Consider the following 22,307-nt stretch of genomic DNA (forward strand, 5'->3'; position numbering starts at 1 on the left):
TTGATTTCTCTTTGAATCAAAAGTTATTAAGAATAGTGCTTTTGGTTTCCAAGTAGTTTGATTATTTCAGTTTATTTCATTATTACTTTCTGGAATCATCTAGTGAAAGTCAGATAATGTGATCTCCGTAAGATATTCTTTGTTACTCACTATTTAAAAACATTCATGGGAATTTAAAAACATTATATATTCTCTGTAGAACATAGCATTTAATATGAAACTATTAAAACAACATTTATATTAAAGATAATATTCCATCCTTGGTTTTTCAATTTTCTTTTTCTATTTTGAATTTGTCAAGTCTAATAGAGCTACGTTAAAGTTTTCCACTAAAATTGGTGTTTGGGCAATAACTTTTTGCTTTTGAATGCTATATATCTAGTTGTATAAATGCTTAAGACAGAACATCTTCACTCCAGAGTGAAATTTTAATCAAAATAATATAATCCTCTTTATCTAATTTCTTCACCTGGATTACTAACTTGCCCATTAATATTGATTTGGTAATATGGTTTGCCTGATATGGTTTTGCTAATCCATTGACAGTTATTTTTGGATGGATTGTCTCATAATTACCATATAGATTCATTTTGTGTTTTGACCCCTTTTTTCAGAATTATATTTTAATAAAAATTTACTTACACATATATTTATTAAATAGCCAACCGTTCTAGAATATTGTGAAGTTCAAAAGGTACAGATTGATGAAAAACTAAATAAATCTCTGTCCCTCCCTTGTCTCCCAGGTACCCATTTACTGTTCTCAGGGGTGACATTATTACTTCATAATCATAAAAAACTTATATACATTTGTACATGTTTTTTTGTCAAACAAATTATAGCATATTTTTCACAGTTTTTTTGCCCTTGATGTATTTTACTTAGCCTAATGATTATATATAATCTCTATCTAGTCATATACAACTATGCTATTCTTTTCAGTGATTACAGAATATGTCATTGTTTTCCTGTATCATAATTTCTGCCAACCTTCTTTCTTTCTTTCTCATGTCTAGCTTTCACTAAGATTCTTCTTTTTTTCTGTATATGAATTCTGGTATGATTAATAAATGGGGAAATAATAATTAACATTAGTTAAAACTAATGTTTTATGCACAGGAATAATCCAAGCGCATTTTAAAATTGACACTCTGTTGTACTGAACTACATAATTGCATAATCAAATTACTCTTACATTACGTCCATTGACTGTATTGACTTATTGATGAATGGGCATAGAGATTTCTCACAGCAACACTTATTTCTTCAGGCTCTTTTGCTACACCGGTGGAACCCTAGCCTTCACCAGGTCAAGATGCATGAGCGATAGAATCTAACACCATTTGCATATAAACACATATATCTCCACACTCACTATTTGTGTTATTGCTACAGATTGTGCTCTATAGATAAAATAATTGCAATCAATTTAATTTGGTTAATTCCCATACAAAAGAATTAAAACTATATCTATAATAATAGAGATTGCATTTTCAGACAGAATCAAACTTCTTTTTAAATTAGGCTCCATGGGATTTCAATTCTGAGCAACACAGTTTTACAAATCGGATGATTAGAAAAATTTGCACAGATTAGCATCTGCGTCCAAATCCACTATCCACACACTTTTAAGGCCAAGTCCTGTTAGACGTGTTCACTCTGTGATTTGACTGCTGACCCTATACCTTCGTCTATGAGTCAGCAGAATGGGGAGCAGGAGTATTCTTGGAAGCCTTTCCTACTCTTGGGCAGAGAGCTGTAACTTATGTGACCGTGAAACACACAACTATATCCATCTAAGCCCAAACTATGTGTGTTCACTACAAAATTTCTTCTTCACCTAAGTACTCTTAATCTTTTTGGTACCATAGACCTCTTTGGCAATCTGAGGCCTATGGGCTTTTCAGAATAAGTGCATAAAAAATATAATAATAAAGTAAATCAGGTAATTTGAAATGCATATATAAAATAATAAAGTGGTAATATATTGAAATATTGTATCTTTATAATTACATTAAAAAGGCCTACCCCTGTGATTTCAAATAGTGATAAACAATTGATATGCTGAATTAGCTATTACAACTCTATAGTAATATAAAAAATCTGTGATGTCAGGGAAAAACAAGCACAGGTATTGCCAATTTACCGTGGTTATTGCTTCAATTCATAGGTAAGGGAAATGCTAAGTCAGTGAACATAAAAAGGTGCTTTTTCACCCCCATTCACTTGTACCTCCTGAGTTCAGTTTACTTATCTGTATGTTAAGACCCTACTTGCAAGCTAACAATCTTAGCCTCCCACTGTTTTAGAGTGGTAGGCACAAAACTCTTGAGTCAGAGACAAAAAAGAATCATTACTCACACCACAGGCAAGCAGCATGACCATCCTGTTTCACATCAGTTCATCTTGTCTCCCAATTCCCATGGGAGTGTGTCGGAGTAGGTCAGGTCCAAGAGTACATGGATGGGAACGCTGACTTAGAGAACTCAAAGCTTTTGTAATGGATTGAAACACATGCATGACCTTTGCCCCAGAGGAAAAGTTTAACTTTATTAAACTGGACTGTAGACAGTTTCCTTCAGAGGGAGACACTATCTGTATCTTTCAAGGCTGGTCACTCACTCTACAAACCACTTGGAAGAGATAGTCCAACTCCAAGTCCAGCAGTGCCTCTGCTCATTAGACATGAAAAATGTGAGAGAACCATGGGATTATCTCCCCAAAGGAGGAAAATACTAGCAAAGCTACACTGAACTTATAGAATGAGTTAAAAATAAATTTGTGGGGGTGCCTGGGTGGCTCAGTTGGTTAAGCCTTGGACTCTTGATTTTGGTTCAGGTCATGATCTCAGGGTTGTGAAATCAAGTCCCATGTCAGGCTCCACGCTCAGTGGGGAGTCTGCTTAAGATTCTCTTCCTCTCCCTCTGCTCCTCTCCCCACTCACGATCTCCCACCCCTGGCTAAAATAAATACATAAATAAATAAATAAATAAATAAATAAATAAATGTGTGATACAACCCACTGTGATTTCTGCCACCCACTGCCTTTATTGGAAATCCTATGACTTCTTACTCTTGACCCATTTACCAAATGGTGACCAACTAATTCCCACCAATTAATGATCCTTTAACAGCCAAATTTATAATAATTGTGCTTAGTCTGCAAAATGAAAATGGAAGAAGATCCCCAAAGGGTTTTCCCTTAATACTCTCTTCAGATATATTTGTATGAAGCCATAAAGCCTCATCTGCCTGGCTAACAACTAATTTGTAAATCACTTACCAATTATTTGAAGTAATGAATAGACTAATTAATATTAGTGCAACTGATACACTGTAAATATTTTACAAGGGATTTATTTGTTACCCATCGTAATTTTATGTATTCCGCTACATGATAAATCATTTCAAAAGGTTAGTGTGCCTTGTGAATAGTTTATAATATTTGCAAACAATTTATCTCATATAATGGCCCATAAATAATTTGTGATTTATACATTGCCACATACTTATGAACTTTTGTTTACCATAAATATTTGAATTCCTGGAAATTCATTTAAAGCTACCGAGTTCCAAAGTAATCTGTTGTAGTTTTCAGTGACTGGGAAGAATAGCAATAAGCTTTGTGGAATTTTCTTTGTTTGTTTTCATTTTAGCAATTCTATGTATATTTATTCCTCTAAGTATTTAGATGATGTGATTAATGGTGAGATTGCTATGTTTTAACAATAATGAAAAATTTATAAAATTAAGTGAACATCAATTTTCAAAGTAAATACATTATCAAGAAATGTTCCTGTTTCAAAATTCATTCTGGAACCTTCTTTTGGAGTTGTCTTCTTCATAAACTTGAACTTGTTCTGAATTTAGTCTATATACCTACAGAGTCCTTTTAAAACCAAAACTCCCAAATTTCTCTAGTTTTCCCCTCCATGTGCTATCTCCTTCACTTTCAAACAACTTACTTTCCTTTTACAACATTCACTCTTGAACCCACTGAGACCCATGTTCCTCATCAGTCTTCCATAAGAAACAGCTTTCTTAAATGATAGCAAGATTTCTCATGTGTATGTAAGTGTGTGTGTGTGTTTTATGATTAGGAGAATAATACAAATTATTTATAGAACTTTTGAGCAGTGCAGAAAAATAGGTGTTGCCATGAGAAATATGTACCTTTGTTACTTGGATGGATATCCCACATTCTTGTAGTCTTTCTGTTTTTTTCTAAGTATAAATATATATTCTTAGGCAAATTTGCAGATGGTGCCAAATTTAATTTTACTTGCAGGAGGTGAAGACTCGATCTTTGACTGAGGACAAATATGAAATCATAAACTGGGAATGCTGAGGAAACGGGAAAATCCCAAATAGTGTTTTTTGAGCATTTTTTGCTATGATCCATATTTGGAAATGTGTTTTTCATTGTGATCAATTTTATGCACGTATTTTTTTAAAAGTCTCATAAAACAATTCCCATCGTAATGACATCACTTTTAATACCTTGTATTCTTTTTTCTCTTCTATTTCATTTTTTAAAACTGTGACAAGTGGTTTCATTAGTGGGTCATAGACAGTGAGTCAAAAGCTGAAGTATGGTAAACAATGATCTATGAGTGCCTTTATTGCCAGATCTGATAGCAGACCCCTAAGCACTAATTCACTTATCTCTGGGAATTCATGGCTTCCTTTAGCTTATTTGCTATAGGAGTCTCCAGACCTTTGTGGCCACCTGGAGTGAATTACCACTGATTCAATCTCTGTCCCAGAGCAGAGCTTCCCAGTATTGGTTTCAGTTTTAACTCGTTTATATACTGACCTCACTAATCCATAGGTGTTTGATCAAATCAAAGCACCATATATCAAAGTTTCTCAACAGTGGCACTACTGACATTTTGGCCTGAATAATTCTTTGTTATGAAGGGCTGTCTAGCTTATAAAATGTTTAGCAGCATCATTGACCTCTACCCACCGGATGCCAGCAATCACCTTCCACATACATCATTTATGACAATCAAAAATGTCCACAGACATTATCAAATGTCCCCTGGTGGGGTGGGGGGCAAAATCATTTCAACCCGACAACCATGACTCTATATGATCAGATATTTAATCAGTAAGAACTTATAGGGAGACAAAAAATGAAATTCCAAGTGAGTCCCATAGTAATTCAGTCACCCACCCACTACAACCATCCCTCTACCAACTTTTGCTCAGTTCATCCATGCCAGGACACAATGTATTCACCATGGGTCTATGCCATGTAATTCTGGTGTGGAAGACAATACTATTAATAATAAGCAGTTATTATGTAATAGGCACTGTTCTAAGTGTTTTAGATAACAACCCCACCCATGGCTTTGAAAGGCTGAGGCCACTTAAGTGTCCTGCTTGGTAAAGCCGTAAAGGCCTATTCAGGGATGGAGTCAAATCTGAACCCAGACAGTCTGGCTGCAGAGTTCACACATTTATCCACTCTACCACAATTGATCTCAATAACTCAGTATCTATAAATAGATTTATAACAGATTGGTTTCCAGACATCTGTGCTCTGAAAGCATTAGTATCTGCAGAAGAGGATTCCTGCAAGAGGGAGACACAATTCATCCCCTATCATCTGACTAAACATCAGATTGTCCCTTTAGCACAATTCTTAATTAAGATCATATGGAATAATTAATTCAGTGCACTCTACTTATATGTTACTAAGGCTTTGCCTTCAGTGTGTCTGGTCTTTGAAGAATAAGTACAATATTAAATAAGGTCCAGGGGTGGTGGAATCCACTGTTTGTCAGCCTCATTCAGCCAACCCTTCACCCCATCATGCATAACCTCATAGTTCACACATAAACCATTGATTGTCATCTTAAGAGAAATGTCAGATGAACTCTTCACTAATAAATGGACTTGTTGATCTTGGGGGTGGGGGATGGAATGGTGTAAAAGGGTTCAAACAAACCGTGAGGCATCCCCTCCATTGTCTCTAAGCAAGGCAATTATATTGAAAGAACTGGAGTTGATCAGAAAACTGATTGTCAGGGGTGCCTGAGTGGCTCAATCAGTTAAGTGTCTTCCTTCTGCTCAGGTCATGATCTCAGGGTCCTGGGATCAAGCCCTGTAATCACCCCACTAGTGCTCTCTGTCTCTCTCTCTCACACTCTTTCACTCTCAAATAAATAAATAAAACCTTCAAAAAGGAAAGAAGAAAGAAAGAAAGAAGAAAGAAAGAAAGAAAGAAAGAAAGAAAGAAAGAAAGAAAGAAAGAAAGAAAGAAAACAGATTTTCATGTGCAATTCAGACATCCATCCCTTTGCCCCAGTGTCTGCATCTCTAGGTTTCCTTCTGAATTACGTTAAGATCCAATGTCCTGGATCTAACATAATTTTTATAGCCTTGGAGAAAATCATAGTTTGTCTAGAAGGCAAGAAACATGTTTGAGCATCTATGCTGTGATCCATTTCCTTACTCTAGGCCATGTTCACCTTTATAAGTGTATGTCTTACCTACTGGACTGAATCCTTTTTCCTGAGTGGGATGACTACACAACTGTATTCTAGTCTTCTGTTTTATGAGTCTTCCTATCTTAACCCAGTCACCGAAATGCCATTTTTCCTTAATATTTTGTCCAGACAAGAGACCCAAAAGATAATTGCACGTGACATTTAGTGAATTTGGACCAGATACCATAGTGGAATATTTGGAATATTTGTGAGTGTGTGTGTGTGTGGTGTATATTTGGATTACTTAATCACTAGCAGAAAGTATCAGATAACGTTCAGAGTGTTACATATAATACTACATCCTTTTATTCTGGAACAGTGAGTTCTATGTCATCTAAGAAGCTGATGCCAAATGGATCTGGGGCTGCTGAAGATTCAGTGGATGGCCAGATCTTGGCCATTCTATCTATATTGGCAGGGACGATTTAAAGCCCACTAGTAACTAATTCTTCTAGTAGCATGTCTACAAGTGTACATATGCTGCAAAATTGAAAGTGTGGCTAAATGTGAATTTCAGGGCCAAAAGCAGTAAATTTGCCGTAACACTTCTTTTTGAGAGTCATGATACTACTCTGATGAATCTGCGATAAACAAGACTTGGAAGCATAATACTATATTGGGTTTCTGTAGACGCTTATACATGTCAAGCAGAAGGCTGCTTTGAGCTATACTCCAAGGAGAAAGGCAGGCACATTATTTTCTCTCAGAGCTCTACCCACATGTAGAGTTGCTACTTTGTATTTATGATTCTCTCGATTTCCTTCCATTCTAGGGAGTTACTGAAGTTTTTGGGTTTTAGCTCTGCAAAATAACTAGAGATGTGGCTGGTCTGTCATCCTGGATCTCTTAGTACCTAATGATTAGCAGACCCTTCTGCCAGCCCTCGATGACCATGTATCATGAACATGAAAGAAACCTGTGCCACTGAGATTTGAGGATTTTTTTGTTAATGCAACATAACCTAATCTTTCCTGAGGTAATACAAAATGGTTTTATCATTAACAAGAAGGTGAATGAATAAACAAGTAGAAAATAGCCAAAATAAGCAGAAAAATAGACTAGAACGGTGATTCTCATACTGAAAAGTGCATCAGAATCACCTGGAAGACTTGTCAAAACACAGGTTGCTAGGCTTCATTCCCAGAATTTCTATTTCAGCAGGTTTGGTAGGTGGGACCCAAGAATTTGCATTTCCAAAACGTTCTGGGTGATGCTGATGCTGTTGATATGGGAACACTTTGAGAACCTCTGGCCTTAAATGTTATTTCAAAAAAATATTAATGATATTGAGAATGCACACATATATCATACAATAAAGCTACAATGATTCAAATAGGCTGTTTTTTTGATACCAATGAAGACATAATTTAATGAAATTGACTGGAAGGTCCAAGACCAGATATAATAATACATGTGTATGTTTTACCTTTGCAGTTTAAATATGAAATGATTTTATTTTCCCAAACTGCTAACAATTGAAAGCATGTTTCCTCTTGAGCAATTGACCCTTTTAGTGATATTTTGACCCAAATGCATAATTATACCTATGGTTATTAAAAGAAAGTCTAGTCCATTTAAAAAAATTCAGTTGCACATATAACTAAAAGCTTAACCTCCTCCCCCCAACCCACACTATTTTCTCATCCCAAATTTTAGGCTAAATATGTAGAGGGGAAACCGGGGAGTAGTGCGTCATCTCCACATTAGTAGTCACCGACCTGCTTCCCAGTCTCTGCTTCTTACTTGTTTGTACTTGTTGTGCTGTGAAAAATCCCACATCTGTGGTAGCAGTGGTCCTCATCAAGATGGTTATCTGTAAGGCATTATGTTTGGAGTATTGGTGGAGTCCTCATGAGAGGTCATTATTGATGGGGAACTTAATTTCCTGTTGCTCAACTGCTGCTTGTGGCCCCTGTAGGACTCAGCCATCTTCTACATATTTTTATTATGCACAGCCACAGTAAAAATCTAAGTATTTGGTGAAAGATAAATTTCTAGTCATTTCTAGAGAGGAAAGAAAGAAAGATCTTAGGTAATCAAAAAACAGGATTTCAAATCTTCTCTGTTACTTAGAAGGCAATCAATAAAATTTATTTCAATCTCAAATATAAAAATTTGGGAGGCTGTCCTTTCTAAATGCTAATCAGCCAGTCAATTTCTATGAGCTTTTTAGCAGAGAAAACACAACTTTGTCATGGGTACCATGGAAAATTATCTTTCTTTCATTAAGACATTTGTCATTTCACCAGCCAATTGACAGCTGATGGACCATTGCAGATTACTGAATCCCCCTGTTATTAGACTCTGTGAAGCAAACAATGTGAGATGAGATAGCTTGCTTCCCACTGTGGCCAGGTCCTCCTGGATTAACTCCTGTCTCTTAGCAATTTTGGCCTTCTTCTTCACTGACAAAAACTTTTATGACCCACTCAGTGACTTGATGCTTAAATATTTAGATATTCTTTGCATCATTAAAACAAGAGGTGGCTTTAAATGCTACCACCATTGCTTGCCTTGGTCCAACAAATTCTAAGATTTTAGCTAATATTCTTGACATCACAACCTAATCATGATCATTACATATATGGGCTTGTGGGTATGTACATTCTGGGTTCTCCATACATTCTGGGTGCAAGCATCTATATATAGGCTTACAAAACTATATAAAAAGGGGGATTGGTTACTAGCTATATATTTCATGAAACAGTTTTTAGGGACATTTTGCTATGTAACAGGTTTTATATGGTATAAAGATCCTGTTCTCTAAGGGTTTAAGCTTTAGGTAGAGAATCAAGAGTAACAAATAATGCTACATAAAAATATAGAATTAATAAAAATCTAAGACAATAATAAAAGAGGTCTATTAACTGGTATCTGATTAAGTACCAAATATCAATACAAATAAATAGCAGGAGTTTAGAGGAAGAAAAGAGAGCATTCAATGCGAATCTATTTTTGCACTCAGAATCTCAATTTAAATAAAGTATAACCTTCATCAACAGAAAGACTATCACTGATTTGCGATTCAATCTAAAAAGGTATAGGAGAAGTCATAGCTTTAAAAATTGCTTCCACATTTGCAATACCCAAATGTATGTGTCTCCACAAACACCACAATTTACAAAGCATCCGTAATTCTAGCTTTGGAAAGCAACTCTTTAGAACCAAATTAAAGATGATTTAAGTAGTTGCCACATATAACTAAACAGAGCATTATATTTTATTATTTGCTTGTCCACACCTTTAAGAAATCACGTTAATATTTGGGTTGATGTTTCAATGTTTTATGTATTTGTACTGCTCTCTGTTAAGAAGGGATTGAAATTGAAGGGTTATACAAGCCGGACAATATATTTTCACAAAGAAAATACACTTGAAAAGGAAGATCACTTCATCCATGCTGTAGCTAGTCAATAATTCCCAAATTTCGACACAGAGAGTAAGATAAAGCCACACTTAGCCAGTAAGAGTACCTTAAATCCCAAGGGATCCAGCAACATGATAGTAAAGAAATTATGATTTCAAATAGCTAGTTCATTAGCATACATGCAGGCAATTTACCCTGGTCTTTGAAATAAGTAATAAGATCTTGAGAATAGACACATACAAATTAAAGACATACTCCAGGCAAAGTAATTTATCTTACTTTCAAGGATACATTATTAAGCAAGTTCTGTGATTGCTCTGGGGACAATTTCTAATGCCACGGCAAGGGTACCTATGTCCTGCTTCCTTTGATGCACTCATATTAAGAAGGTAGATTCAAAAAGGCAAGGTATTCTTTGAAAAGGTAACATGGAAGATAGATTTAAAAAGACAAAGAACTTTAAAAAAACAAAACAAAACAACAACAACTGGAAAACTGAGAGAAAAAAAAAGTATGACCACAGGATGGGTGAGAGATTTTTTTACCTTCAAAATCAAGAGATTTTTGAGGGTAGGAAAAAAAAATAAGAATTGTTATAAAAATAACATTTGAAAATACTACATTGGTGGATGCAAATATTTAGGATTTGTTTCATTTGATACTAAAGTAATTGGCTAAAGACATTTCAAGGTCATAGAGAGCTCCTTGTATTTACCTGATAAAGCAATTATTTTTTATGGACTTTCAGGTATTGGTTTGGTATTAGCCATTGTAAGCTAAGCTTTGTAGTAGTCACAGAATCTGAAATTTCAGTGGCTTTGTGCAAGATTTGAGTTACCAGCGTTGTTGGGTGTTTTCTGCCAGCTCTATCTGGAACCTTTGCCATAATGGTAACTCAGGAAGTCAGGATCTTTCCACCAACTGTATGGACAGGAAAGAAAGAAAATGAAGAGTTCCCACCTTTTCTTAACTGCCTCAGGCTCCAAGTAACAGATCACTTCCACACACTTTTATACTGACAAGAACCCAATCTTTGTATCAAATCTAACCGCAGTAGTCTTTTCAGTGCTCCACAAGAGAGGAAAATGATATAGTGAACACATAGCATCATCTCTACCACAGTACTCTGAGGAACATATGAGAGCTAGGTGAGTCATCGAAGGCTTTAAAAATATATACTTGAAAAGGAAAATTATCCTTAAAGCAGCTAGTCAACATGTGATACATTTCTACACAGAAAGTAGAATATTTTGTCTGGTTAGTTGATAAGAGTGTTGCAAATTTGCAAAGGCAGGCTTCCCTGGTCCATGTATATGTCCATTAATTTTTTTACCTGCCAAGAAAAAGAAGAGTTAAATATATTCAGACATAAGTTTACCAATGAGGAATAAAGGAAGGAAACAGATGAGAATCATCCTTATGGAAGGAGGAAAATACTGATTATGTAATATACTGTATAAAAAAGCATGACCATTACTAAGTTCTGTTGTTATAGGAATTCGTATTAAATATTAGTCAGATAATTTCCGGGGCCTAGGAGGTGTCCAGAAGTCTTCATAACCTACAGACAATGTTCATTCTGTTTGAGTTTTTGCTTTGGTTTGGATGTTAAAACTGATGGTACCTCACAGGCACGGAGAGAGGAGAAAAGGTTCATTACTCATGTATATGAGGGTTCAAACGGCAGGCTCCTGAGAAGGTCTTGAGAGGGACACCTGGTGGCTCAGTCGGTGAAGTGTCTACCTTTCTCTCAGGTCATGATCCTAGGGTCCTGGGATGGTGCCAGGTGGACAGGCTCCCTGCTCAGCGGGGATTCTGTTTCTCTCTTTCCCTCTGCCCCTCCCCCTGCTTCTGCTCTCTCTCTCTCTCTCAAATAAATAAAAATCTTTTTAAAAAAATGATCTTGAGAGAGCCCGGAAAGGAGACTAGCATGGGATTTATGGTAGTTACAGGGTGGGGCTGGGGTGTTAGTTTCTGTGTATAGGCGGGGGTTTGCATAGTTTGAACTTCTCATTGGCTCCAAGGAAGGAAGCACTCAGGCTTTCTTACCAGCTTGCCCAGGTGTGAGGCAGAAGGGAAAAGGGGTGGGTGGAACTTCAAAGCTATTAGCAGTCAAATATCAAAATGCAGTTCATCTTTCTTTTTTTTTTTTTTAAACTTTCTTTTTTTTTTTTTAAGATTTTTTTTATTTATTTGACAGAGATAGAGACAGCCAGCGAGAGAGGGAACACAAACAGGGGGAGTGGGAGAGGAAGAAGCAGGCTCACAGCAGAGGAGCCTGGTGGGGCTCGATCCCATAACGCCGGGATCACGCCCTGAGCTGAAGGCAGACACTTAACCGCTGTGCCACCCAGGCGCCCCAGAGTTCATCTTTCTGATTGTTTTTCTGAACCTAATCTAGTTTGTTTCACCCTTATTATATAAGCAACAAGCTCATCTTACTCTTTGTCAACATTTTAAAGTGTGTGTGGGGGGGGTTGTGAATATTAACGAGAAATAGTACACTTTAATTTTTATGACCTGAGAAGATTTCTTAGATTTCTTTAGAACTTGTTACACACATAGATATCTCTTAAAAGGTAAAAACCACGAGGGTACTCAAACAATCATTCTCTTTCTGTTAGCCAAGGTCTTGGATTATCCTTGAATTGTCCTTGGAGTAAAAACCTTCCATGGAATGGAATGTATTCTCTGGCTAGAAAATTAATAAGATGTATATTCAGAAATAGTATCTTCACACTAATTTCAAACATGAAAATTATACCATGGATTTATTTTATTTATTTATTTATTTATTTATTTATTTATTTATTTATTTGAGAGAGAGGGAGAGTGAGTGCCTGCGTGTGATGAGAGGAGATGAAGGAGAGAGAATCTCCAGCAGATTTTCTGCTGAGTGCAGAGCCATGATCTTCCTTCCTTCCTCCCAGGACCCTGAGATCGTGACCTGAGCCAAAACCAAGAATCAGATGCTTAACCAACTGAGCCACCCAGGCACCCCTTATTCATTCATTTTCTAAGAAATATTCGTTGGTTCCCTACTATATGTCTGGCTCCAGAATCTTGGCAAGTTTGAAAACACTTGAGTAGTTCATAGGCAATTAAAAATAAGCACAATGGATATACCCTAGTCATTCAATATTTAATTTAGAGACTGGAGATTTTATTATTTTTATTATATCTAACCCACCTGCCATAACTGCATGACGAATTAGAAAATGGTAGAAAATGAAACTGAAAAGATGAACTGCAAGATGTGTTTTTCATCTCAAGTTTTGAAAGTCATCACACAGTTTGGGGTCCGGGGAATTTATATCATTTTACCTCTAATGGAAAATATAGAGAATCATAAGATCTTAGAGGTAGAAGGAATCAAGATGTCATCCAGTCCACATTCCTAACTGATAAAGCCATTTTGTACACTAATTCTGCAGTTGGACATCAGGCATCCACACTGATAGTTCCAGTAACAAGTTTTCACTACGTGCCAAGAGAGGCTCTTTGGTTATTTGTCAAAATTGGAAAATTCTCTCTTTTTTTTGGCTTTGACAAAATCTATAATTCCTGTTACCCTGATATTTCTCTGGATCACCTTTTTGATTCTCCTTTGTTGGCATTTTTGCTGTTATCAGATCTCCAGTAAGGTCCCTCTTCAGTTCTTATTCTATGCATATTATTCATGATTCCCATGGATTTAATACCAAGTGCTAGTATGTACAGCTCCATCATTATTCTTAATTTCAGCTCTGCCCATCTTACTGGCCCCCGAATGGCACCATATGATTCTCAAGTTCTTAAAAGCTGACATGTCCGTAACAGAATTCATCATTTTCTGCCACTAACCAGGTCATCCCTCCTTCAGTGCTATCTCAGATAATATCAATATGTTCTCTGCACTGAAATCAGAAATATGGACACTATCCTCAGCTCCTTCTATTTCCTCAATCCTTACCTGCCTCCAGTTGCATAATCCTACTGCTTCTTTTCCTAAATCACAACAGTAAATATACTTAGTTCAAGGATTGTTGTGGGTTGTTAAATATAAAAGTATTAAAACAGCACGTAGTACATAATAAGCACTCTATAAATCTTAAACTATCCCTTTAATTATTTCTGCTGTTAATTCTCATTGCCACTTCTTAGGTAAGTCCTATCTTGTCTCTTAAGTGCTATATTGTAGTATACTTCTAACTGGTCTTAAATCAAAGCCAAATGATGTTTACTACTCTTAACTAATATTCATCTGTGACTCCCTCGTTGCTGGTAGTATGAATTCCAAACTCTTTAAGTTAGAGCCCAAACTCCTTACCGTAGCTACCTCTACATTGCCAGAGCTGGTCTCTGATCACTTCTCCAACTCTCCGCGAACTACTTCTTCCCTTGCTCACCGTAATTTGGTTTCTTGAACTGTTCATTCCTTCTTATGCTGGGTTGACTGTTGAACTCCTTGGAATTCTTTTCCCATCTTACCAACCTTTGATGTGGTATTATGTGACTCTAGTATGTGTTTCAATTACACATAGTTCTTCCTTATTATAGCATGTTTGTCATGGAATATAATAGCTATTTTCTTTTCTGTAAAATACCTTTGAAGACACTTTAATCTCTAATAGCACAAGAGGAGGGGCTGGCATATAAAAATGCTGGCATAACTTTGGAAAACAGTGTGGAGGTCCTTTAAAAAGTTAAAAATTGAGCTACCCTATGATCCAGCTATTGCACTATTGGGTATTTACCCCAAAGATACAGACGTAGTGATGAGAAGGGCCATATGCACCCCAATGTTCATAGCAGCATTGTCCACAATAGCTAAATCGTGGACGAAACCGAGATGCCCTTCAACAGATGAATGGATTAAGAAGTTGTGGTCCATATATACAACAGAATATTACTCAGCCATCAGAAAGAACAATTACACAACATTTGCAGCAACATGGATGGGACTGGAGGAGATTATGCTAAGTGAAATAAGTCAAGCAGAGAAAGACAATTATCATATGGTTTCACTCATTTATGGAACATAAGAAATAGGAAGATTGGTAGGAGAAGGAAGCAAGAATGAAGGGGGGGGTAAACAGAAGGGGAATGAACCATGGGAGACTATGGACTCTGGGAAACAAACTGAGGGCGGAGGAATGGGATAGGCTGGTGATGGGTATTAAGGAGGGCACATATTGCATGGTGCAACTGGGTGTTATATGCAAGTAATGAATCATGGAACATTGCATCAAAAACTGGGGATGTACTGTATGGGGACTAATATAACAAAATAAATATTATTAAAAAATAAAAATGCTGGCATATAATAAATACTTATGGAGTGAATGAGTGCATTTAAATAAAAACTGCCATCCTACGCTATCCATCCGTGATTTTTTAGCATCTGGAAAAAAGAGCAAACAAACTCCCAATTATGCTACAATCATCTCAGTCGGTGAAGACAGGAAAGTTTTGTCCTACCTGAATCTCTCTAAAGTTCTCTGGTTTATTCCACATTTCTGTTATGATTTCCAGGATCTCAATACTCTATAGACTCATCATACTCTAGGTGAATTTCAAAATGTAAGCAAACATAGTATCTCGGTTTTGTTCAAACTATGATAAAATATTGAGAACTAAGATACTCTGCTTATGTAGAAATTGGTGCTCTATGAATTGTTTTGCATAATATACTCTGATCAAAAGCTCTACATATTTGCTTTTGATGAAAAATTAAATACTTCTTTCTTAGAGTGGAAGATATTCCAGAAAGTTACATTTGTAAGTATTAGAAATCTATACCCTCACAAATGTTCCTATTTCTCCTCCCTAGGTGAACTCTACATCAGATAGCCCTTCATTAAACATATAATATGTTCCTAAATGTTTTCTGCAGAAAACTAGCCCTATACGTTCTCAATAGCTGGTATTTCAGTGGAGAATATTTCACAATCCAATAATATTGGGAAATGCTGAATTCAAATAGCTTCTTTGGTACAGAAATTCTGAAAGCTTTTAATATATTAATGAGCACTGAGACTATCTGAGAGGTTGGATAAAAAATGCAGCTTTCTCTTAGGGTTACTTGACCTTGGAACCCTTTTATGCAAAGCACATCATGGGACTAGCGTAAAACCAGTTTGGGAAATGTTTTCTTCTGAGTAATAGATCTCCTTAAAAACATTAAAATGCTGTATAAAACTTAGTTAATTAACTTCCTCGATGACCTTATTAAGAGATTTTAATACTCCATGTGACTCAAACAAAGTAAACCCTATAATCTCTCCCATTCAAAATCCCAACTAACCTGCCTTTCTCTCAAGCATTCTTCTGCTGAAATAAACTGGCTCTTTTCCTTATGTATTTTTTTCTATATAAAATCATTTGGATTATTCTAGTAAGTATCCTGCAGCTGATTTGGTTTTGTTTGTTTGTTTGGTTGGTTGGTCAGTTTCCTGTCTGCCATAAACTGAATTGTGCTCCCCCAAATTCACATGCTGAACCCATAATCCCTAATGCAATGGTATTTGAGATAGGGGCTAGAAGCAGGTAATTAAGGCTAAATGAGGTCATAAGTGTGGGGCCCTGATTTAATAGGATTAGTGTCTTTACAAGAGGAGACACTAGAGTCCGCTTCCTCTTTCTATTATGTGAAATACAGTGAGAAGGTGGCCATCTACAAACCAGGAAGAGAGGTCTCACCAGAAACCAAACTGTTGGAATCTTGAACTTGGACTGTTCAGCCTCTAGAACTGTGAGAAAATAAGTTTCTCATTTTGTTATGGCAGCCTGAGCAGAACAATGGTCTCCAGACTAAGTACCACTTCAGTCATGGTCCATCAGATTCCCTCCATTATCTAAAAATCAACAGAAAGTCTCCCTAAAGTGGCACAATCAAGCTCAAGAATTTGAATAATATGAATACTTTTGATTCCAAGGAAGTCAGCATATAGGTCGTCCATTATTTCTATTAGGGTAGGTCTCTTAATGCATACAAAATCTGAGCTCATGTCTGACCTTATTTTTATGCATTTGTATTCTTACATCATTTTGAAAAACAAACAATAATGAGTATTGGAAGTCTAAAATCTATTTTAACACATTTTAATCGGTAGCCTGGCTCTTGTAAGGAAATGTCTTGGATAGGATGAGCCAAAGTCCATGTTTGGTTCTCTCTTCTCCCCTTCCCACCTGCGTTCTCACTCCCTGTCTGAGGGGAGCCTCTGGCCAAAGCACAGATGAATGAATGACATCACCTGAGGCCCATGATTGATCAGGAACTTGTCAACTCAGATAATAAAGAATGCCCACATTTCTGTGTGCTTTTTGGTGATTTATTATGACTTTACAATGTCACATACAGTAGAAACAATGGGCCTAATCTCCAAGGGCATTGCCATATATGAAGAGATTTATTTTCCATTCATGATGCCAGGTTCTTATCATTGTAATTACTTACTCTCTTTTAATTCAGTTGATTTGACATTTGCTCTCTTGGAGAGATTTAAATATATTAGGTCCTTGATTAAAAAAAAAAAAGCCACTGTGCATCTCAGAAGCAAGAGTACATTATGTCATTTGTAAACATGGAGATGGCTATTTCCTCAGGTACGTACTTTTGTTGATGGACAAAGGAAATCAGCATTGCCCAATTCAGTTCTAGAGAATATTAATTCTGCAGAATCTTGTTAGTTAGAAAATTGAGGAAAGGTATTGTGTTTGAATACATTTAGAAACCCCAGAGTTAAACAAAGTGGGTTTCTTGACTACAGTATTTCTGATATCCTTTAAATGTTAGAATGTCTTGTGAATTTCCAAAGGAAGGCTTTGTCGTATGTAACATTTTCTGAATTTAATCTGATCATGGAAACCTCTTTTATTGTTGCGGTTGTAGCTGCTGTTCACTTTTTGCTTCTTTGCTTTCACAGCTCTTCTGTTGGTGTTACACACCCCATTTTAGAAAATGCTCTTCACACAAAGGCATGGGCCTCTCATACTGCATGCTTGTATAATGCCTCAACTTGCTTTTACTCAATTCTACATTCTGGGTCATCAACCTACAGAGATATAAATCTCTTGGCTTTATGGCAATGGTTCTCAAAATGTGGTCCACATACCAGCAGCATCAGCATGACCTGGGGACTTATAAGAGAGGAACATTCTCAGACCCCACCCCCGACCTACTGCACTGGGGCCCAGCAATCTGTTTTTAAAAGCCTTTCAGGTAATTGTTATACATGCTGACGTTTGAGAACCTGCGAACCATTGATCTTGCATGTTAGAATCAGAATGGAGACTCAGATCTCAATCAAGTAGAATGGGCACTTTTTTGGAAACTGGATTGTACCACAGGAATAGTGCAAGCTCTGCAACAGAGGAAGGGAAGTTGAGTAGTTAGCTGGCAGAGTAACATATCAAGAGGATAGAGACCCTCCCACGAGAGACCACAAGTAGAAGCCAAGGCTGGCCTAGCAGGTACACTGGGTGTTTGAGTGACAGAGGTCATTTAGAAGAGGCTTGGGGACAAATGACTGGGATTCAGAGGCAGAAATCAGATGCCTGGTAATACAGGCAAGAGAAACAGAGTGCTCAGCCTCAAAGGACCAGGATCCTAGAGATCAAGGCAGGAGGAACTCTGAATTCCAGGAAGCAAAATAGGAGGCAGTAACAGAATTGTGTTACATAACAATGCTGCGGCCATACCATTACAGGTCTGTACTTGGACTGAGTGAAAACTTAGATCTACTGGTAGATAACTGAGTTTCTGAACTTTGACTGGTTATGAACTTCTAAAGTAAAAGCAATTAAAGGTTACACAACATGGGGTATGGCAAATATGCCTGCATGACAGTCCATGTGGCTTCAGAGATTAGGAAGTTGCAGAGGTGGAGACAAGGACCCAGACAAGTTAGTGCCAGAAGAGTCTTGGATTCCTCAGTTAAAAAACCAATGACCAGCCTTTGCTTCTCCTCACTGCTTGATGATATGTAAGCCTTTATTACCTTTACTAAATGAATGGTCCTACCTTTGATTCTTTGTTAGGCAAGAACATATGCTATGGATTGCATAACTTTAAATATCCTGGTTGCTACGCTTGTAGATGTCCCCTTGAAGATGTGACATTGATACTAAATTCCAGGTGTGGTTTGACCAGTTAAACTTAGATTTCAAACAATAACATTCCTTGCTTGGGACATTTCTATGGTGTGTTTTTCTTTGGGAGTCTCATTACACTGAGTAATGTTAAACTATCTGTCACCCAAAATTCCTAAATTTAACCCACGTGCACTGATCACTCATAAAATGTAAAGGTTTACAGTTGGGATACTATACTTTCTCCCCTTTCTCAGATCCATGGCCTGGATCACTTTGGAGTGTAGATCAACCATATCTGCAATCAAGCTACTGATAAAAGTATAACAGGCAGGCCAGTGAAAATTTAAGCCACAGACACACTTATACGTATATCAGACAAGCTTCAGAGTCTAGGTATTTCCCAATTGCATGCTACAGTAAGTAAAAGCAAAGTCAGCATAACTAAAAATATTTATGAAAGAAGTTAATAAGAATTTTTGAATAATTGAATCTTCCAATCTCCATGTGTCACATCCCCCATTCTTTTTAGACATTGTTTTAATGTCCTTCCTCTATAAATATTCCATGGTACTCCTCAACCTGCAAATCTTTTGGAGGTCCAATAAAAATCATAGTATAAAATCAAATTACTAATTAGGCCAGTCTTGAAATAAAGCATAACTTTCTTTGAGAGGTGTCTTTAATATTTCAACATGAAACATGAGTAGAGTCAAAATAATTCCTGACTTTTAGAAGACAGTGAAAAATCTTAATATTAGCTAGACGCAGAGTAACCAGAATTTCAAAAGGCCTGTAGATGTGTGATATATTTCTTCCCCTGCACATTAGGATACCATGTGTACTATTGGACTCACCGGACAGCACCCTCTTATAGGGTCAAAATTTAAACTCTTCAATGTTGAGGGAGAAGGGGGATACTGGGGCAGTTTGCATAGCAAAGCACTTGAATAAACCAGAAATGGTGATGACTTGCATAGACAAGTTTGCAGCCTCTGGTTAAGGGACCCAGATAATAACCTGAATGGTGACTAGTTTAAGCTTTGTACCCTCCTTGGTTATAACAGGTTTTCAGCACAGACATGATTGACTTTTGCACTTTAGGGCTTAATAATCTAATATTTGGTTCTAAGTCCTGTCTGGAAATATTACTGTCCTTTTTCAATGTTGTTTTCTCTGAAAACTGATGTGACCCCTCACATAATATAAAGGCTGAATTTTTCAATTAGTGACTTTTCTAAGCCTACTCAAGCAAATTGTTTTTTTGCTTTTTATTTGTTTTGTTTTTGTCTAATCAAAAGATTTCCAAAGCTCAGTGTAAACTTTTTCTAACATGTGTAAGTTAAAGATTTCACACTCAGATTTCATGCTTAATGCTACCAGTTTCACTAGCAGTTCACTTACCTAATTCATGTTAGACTTGATGCAACTGTTGGCCAAATATGACAGTTTTAAATAGCATCAAGGCTGTTATTGATATAGGACTTTTTTTTTTTTTTTGGCCTATAAGAAATAGAGAAGAACAGAAAACAGTTGACTTAAGCCAACTTTGATGAAAAATTTTCAGGTATCACCTCCAGTAAATCACCTAAGATGGGGTGGGGTGTTGGATGGGATACACAAGTGATGTTAGATACACGGAGAAGGTGGGATGGGTTAGAGAATCCTTATAATTCAGGCAGACACTCCAAAATGGTCTGCTACAATCTATTAAACAATTCTGAAGAGCAAAATCACAATGCCAAAGAATTATCTTTAACTTTGAAACTCATAGTCAATTCATTCTACTTAAGTGGTTCAGAAACACATCTAGATATAATCCAGATTACAAATGTTAATAGGGAAGTTACCAGATCTGACAGCAAGAGGCCTGCGTTCCAGTGTGGAAAAACTTCCTTTGCTTGAATTTTCTTTAATATGACAAATATTTGTATCAATTAAGATAGAATTTAACTTCAAGTATAATTTAAAATGATAGTAAAACAGAATTACTTTGAGAAGAAAAAAAAAACAAAACATGCTCAATACTCCACACTAGTTTTTCTTTGATATGGAAGTGTTCACAAGGCTCTTTAATTATTACTTTAGTAGAATTTATAATTAAATGAATGGCAGCTATCAACTTAGTTCTTCAGAAATCCCAATAGTGCCACTGTATATTAGCACTTTTCAGAATGCAAAACCTGACCAAACAAAGGATGACAAAAATTTTCTAATTTCATTTTGTTTTCAATATAGAACGAAGCAAATCAGACCACTAGCTAGATCAGGATAATGCCCATTGTGAATCAGAAAGGACTGCTGACACAGAGCATCACTGTACTAAGGAGGTCAAGTGAAAATCATTCAAATGATATTTGCATAGTTTTCACCTTTGTTTAAAAAAATGGGTGATCATTATGCTTCTTTCAGATTGTAATGATTTCCGTACAGTTCTTTTTCTCCTAAAAGATCATATAACCTCTAACCCTTCCATGGATACTTATCTTTTTCCTCATATTGTTATATAATTTTGAGTTACATTGTATGTTTAAAAAAAAATCTGTGTAACAAGTCAGTGCATATGTCACATCTCATACTTCTTTTCTACACCTCGTAGGGTTTCCCCACCTAATCACAGAACGCACAGAAGGCATATGGTAGATACCAATTGACACAGGCTAGAAGGAATTCACAGTAAAGAGATAAAGCACTCAACATCAAGTGGGCTGTGGTATACCAACCACAAAATAATATATTTATTTTTCCAACATTTTCTTTTATTGATAAAAACTACACAAAAGCTAACTGATAATTAATTTAAAAAGCAATGTTATACATTATCTTGTATTTAGAAATTTGTCAACTTGGCAGTTTCATTCATTGACCACATGACCATTGTTCTTCGTATGCCCATGTCCAGATGAGAAGATTTCTGCTGGTCTTTCCAACTGGAGGTCTTTCTAACTGGAATACGGATCCCGTTCAGAATTCTTACACAGTGAAAACTCACAGTGAGGACTGCCAGTAGGAAAAAAAAAATCAAAACTCTTCATACTGCGTACATAGTGTGTCTTGAAGGACCATTCACCCCAATTTTACTGGATTTTCATTCCAGTAGCTTTACCATACTCTGTGGTCAACTTTGTTTCTTTGTGGTCTGTGGTAAAGCAAATTTTCTTTTGGTACAACATAAGCTTTAATGCCCATGTTTAGAACTGGAAACAGGAATCACTTGACCGGGGGAAAAAAAGTGAAAATAAACCAAATAGGAACAAACAGCATTTTAGAGAGAAAACGAAATGAAGCAATTGAAATCAAGTCTGTGAGAGTTACATACACCTAACAAGGAAAACTGTCTTGTTTCCCCAACTTCCCTCCCACCCCAGGTC

At 36.5% G+C, this 22,307-nt stretch overlaps 1 protein-coding gene across 1 annotated transcript in view; it reads right to left on the reverse strand.

Moving 5' to 3' along the window:
* The window catches only part of LRRTM4 (leucine rich repeat transmembrane neuronal 4), a 748,825-nt gene that overhangs the window by 28,404 nt on the left and 698,114 nt on the right, over positions 1-22,307 (reverse strand). The gene's annotated exons all lie outside the window — the stretch shown is intronic.

This window comes from Ailuropoda melanoleuca, chromosome 4 (genome assembly GCF_002007445.2).
Source record: "Ailuropoda melanoleuca isolate Jingjing chromosome 4, ASM200744v2, whole genome shotgun sequence".
In the NCBI taxonomy this organism is placed as follows: Eukaryota; Metazoa; Chordata; class Mammalia; order Carnivora; family Ursidae; genus Ailuropoda; species Ailuropoda melanoleuca.